Source organism: Vigna angularis, chromosome 5 (assembly GCF_016808095.1).
Source record: "Vigna angularis cultivar LongXiaoDou No.4 chromosome 5, ASM1680809v1, whole genome shotgun sequence".
Classification (NCBI taxonomy): domain Eukaryota; kingdom Viridiplantae; phylum Streptophyta; class Magnoliopsida; order Fabales; family Fabaceae; genus Vigna; species Vigna angularis.
The window spans coordinates 23920470-23924303 of NC_068974.1; the positions used below are offsets into that span (position 1 = coordinate 23920470).

General features: G+C 33.1%; 2 long non-coding RNA genes across 2 annotated transcripts; both read right to left on the reverse strand.

Moving 5' to 3' along the window:
* Window positions 1–451: 451 nt before the first annotated feature.
* Window positions 452–1094, reverse strand: LOC128196815 (uncharacterized). The gene is made up of 3 exons (XR_008249208.1): window positions 907–1094; window positions 746–810; window positions 452–641 (listed from the first exon to the last, which is right to left on the reverse strand). It is a non-coding gene; the product is annotated as an uncharacterized LOC128196815 (long non-coding RNA).
* Window positions 1095–2652: 1558 nt separating this feature from the next.
* On the reverse strand, window positions 2653–3423 carry LOC128196753 (uncharacterized). The gene is made up of 3 exons (XR_008249120.1): window positions 3278–3423; window positions 3086–3168; window positions 2653–2994 (listed from the first exon to the last, which is right to left on the reverse strand). It is a non-coding gene; the product is annotated as an uncharacterized LOC128196753 (long non-coding RNA).
* Window positions 3424–3834: the final 411 nt, after the last annotated feature.

Sequence of the window (3834 nt, forward strand, 5' to 3'; positions counted from 1 at the left end):
GGCTTATAGACGGACAAAAATCTGTATATAAAACTATTGTAGCTAAATTATATACGGATTTATCCGTATATAAATTATATACGGATATATCCGTATGTAATTTATATACGGATAAATCTGTATGTAATTTATATACGGATAAATCCGTATGTAATTTATATACGGATGTATCCGTATGTAACTTATATACGGATATATCTGTATATAATATCTGTATATAATATATCAGAAAAATAATTTTCTTTTACATACGGATAAATCTGTATGTAACATAAAATAGAGAAAAAAAATATTTATAAAAAACAAAGCTTTAAAATAAACAAAAAGACTTACAAATATAATATTAGATAAGGTTATTGCTATTAGTTTCAACTTTCAACAAATGTAAAGAATTTATAATATATAATTATGCTTAAAAAGAAATAATTAAAACAAAAATTTTATTGAAAGACTTTATAAATAGAATTCAAAACAAACCGACCCTTGTACAATATAGAATTGAATATTAACTAAACTATAATTTACACCTAAAATATAATCAAGCTCTACTCAGAAAGAAACTCTGAAACAATTGTTGTTAGCTCTGCAAATGTTGCACAAAAAATTATTGGGTGGAAGACCTTCTTCAAGCTTGATGGAATCTGAAAACAATGGGAGGGGATAAGAAATGACATAACTATAGTAGACTTGCAAGGGAAGCAGAAAGTAGAGACATCTATATAAAAGAGCCATAGACATTTCTGACCTCTTAGATTGAATCCTTTTGGCGGAACATAAACCAACTTGGGAACATATGTCATCAGGTTTCACCTACAGAACAAGATCAAACTCATTTAGGTCCAAAGAGTGAAAATGCAAATCGAAAAAATTTCACAAACCAAAAACCATGTTCAATTGGATACCTACCCTTGATACCAAGAGAATCTCCAGATATATCGAAGCACATATAGTTGGACTAGCACATCTCTAATAATGAAATTAGGTACAGATGAAACAACAAAAGAAATATTGAAACACACCATAATGGAACAACATTGGCAACTGAGATCATCCTACAGTTCACAGTAGTAACATTTGTAAGCATAGCTATCTACAAATATACATTGAGTGAAAACTCACAAAAAAGTACTCACCAGCTAGTTGACAATAGCGTTGCCAACTTTAATTCCTATAAAAATATTAAATTAAATAAATTCCTACAAAAATATCAAATTAAAATATCAAAGTAATAGCAGCGAAAGGAAAAAGAAAGTGAAGACATGAGATGAGATTGAAGGGTAGTAGAAATGGGAGTGAGAGGTCATGATGAATACTATGAGAAATATGTTATTAGAGCAATTACAATGGTTGCAAGAACATGGCAATACACCACAAACACCCTTGGGTTCGTTCTTGCTGAGAAAACAAGTATCTGTGAAAGTGGCAACTTTGAATGAAACTTTATTCCAATTGAAAAGTTAACAGCGAGTAGTCTTTAATTAAAAAACAATAATTACAATCAAACCAATATTGGAAAAAAAGTAATAAAGTCATTTAATTGCAAATGAAATCTATAACTTTTAACATATCAATAACACATTGTTAAAGGAGAAAAGAATTAAAATGTATAATCAAACATTTTATCTAAAAAGAAAGAGAAATGCAACTATTCCATCATGAAATACTTTTATTATTTTTATAAATAATAATACATGATTTTTTTCAAATTTTGGCCCAGAATCCTATTGAAGTTGGAATGGAGACGGTGGTACCTTATATTCACTCCCATTATCTTAATTTTCTTTGTCTATTCATTAAACTTTTAGTAGCATTAGCAAAAAGGATGAACAAGGAAAAAATTAATAAAATACAACTTCATTATTTTTATTTTAATATTGTAGGTTTAATTCATTATTTTTCTAGTTCGTAAAATTAGCATAATTTTTCCTCTTTTTTACAATCATCTTTTTATCAACCTCCAAAAGAAACAAAAGAACATGTGTCAAAATAATTGGGCTAACAATGGCCCATAAAGACAGATAAACAACAAAAGAAAAGTTATTCTCATATTCAAATATCATTATTTACATGAGTTATTCATAATTCTTACCATATCAGGTAATTCTCTGATAGATGAGATTTCCTTAAGAAAGCCAATTTTGCAATCAAAAGAGCTAGAAGTAATATCCTGGAAGAAAAGTTAACAGTCAGCTTAAAGTTGATAAGCTTTGGTACTTTAATTTTCAACTAGTTCATGAAGATTTGTGTTACAAGTGATCCCTAACCAATACATGCAGATTTGGCCATGGACATGCAGTTAGCAACAAGGCCAGGGCACTTTTAGTTACTTTTATTTGATATTCTCCCTGTATATAGCCTGCAATCATATGTCACATTGAAGAAAATTGAACTTGTTTATGCATATCTAAGCATACCCTACACCTTGGTCGATTATGAAATCACATAAGCAAACCAATTGTCATGTCCATTAGCAGGAATTGAGATCATCAAATCATTAAAATCTCCAAAATTAGGATTCAAAATCTCATAGATACAAATTAACTTATGAATCACTATGGTAAATTTCTTGTCTTATTAGTAAAATACAGCAGGGTACAAAAAAGAGTATGAATACTAGTAATGAAAGGTTACTTTACAAAATTAGCTTCTAGGATAAAGTTTTCTTTTGCTTCTTCATTAATTTCTCATTCATGAAAAACACAAATCTCTACTTTCTTTCTCATGGAATGCTAACAACAGGTGGGTTTCACTTCCAAGCATGGTATACTTTTACTTGTAACAACAATGGTCAACTCATTAGGAAATAGTTACCAATATAACAGTAAAAACCTGAAGTGCCAATAAATACCACAAATAAGGCTAGTCACTGAACATGTTAACTCCACATAAAACTCCTTAGCAGCATATCGTGTTTGCAAATAAGGATGAATCCATCGACTTGGTCAATTGCACAAAGTTAGGCTCCTGAATGCCCACTAATTAATCCATTAAGACCTAAGAACATGTCCAAACCAGGTCAGAGAGAATGATGAACAAAACAACATAACAAAAACCTCGTGAGAAAAAAAATATCACCGAAACATACCTTACTACCACTTCGAATGTTTTCAAAAAGCAACACCCTCGCCTCAATCGATATCTGGTAACAATGGAACAACGTCTTCCGAACTACACCACATATTGTTACGTGCAATAGGAAGAAAGAAGAAACAAATTAGGGTTTTCGAGTTTTGCAATTTTAGGGATTTATGAATCAAAGAAGAAAGGGATTACTTACTAGATGAAGGAACTTTGTTAGCGTGACCGTGAGCGCAAAAAGAACGAAGTGTGATGGTCATAAAAGAGTATTTTCCTCTGGGACAAGTTTTCCATGATCTAAGGCATTTGCTCGTTGGTGATAGAGGTAGGAGCAAGGGTTGAGGTTCTGGCTGAGGAGCATAGCCATGGAAATGTGAGGAACTTCTAGAACCTTCGAGAGCCTCTACGCTTAGAGGTTCCTCCCAACTCCAGGCTTCCCTATCATCACCCACTACACCCCACGCTTCGGCTTGCAACCCTGTGTGTCAAGCATGCCGTGTGTCGCACACTCCTCTTCTTGTCATCCTTGTAGTAGCACTATGCAATGGCCGTCGATCCAAAGCCTCGGTTAGACCGGAGCACGAGGGCCCTCAACGGCACCGCAGTCCCATTCCCTTTCTCGAAACCTCATTAACGAAAAACACGTGACGATGGTTTGTGATCGAGAGGGAAAGAGAAGAGAGGGAAAGCTCAGAGCGAAAGAGATGAGAGGGAAAGCTCAGAGCAAAAGAGATGAGAGGGAAAGCTGGGAATGGC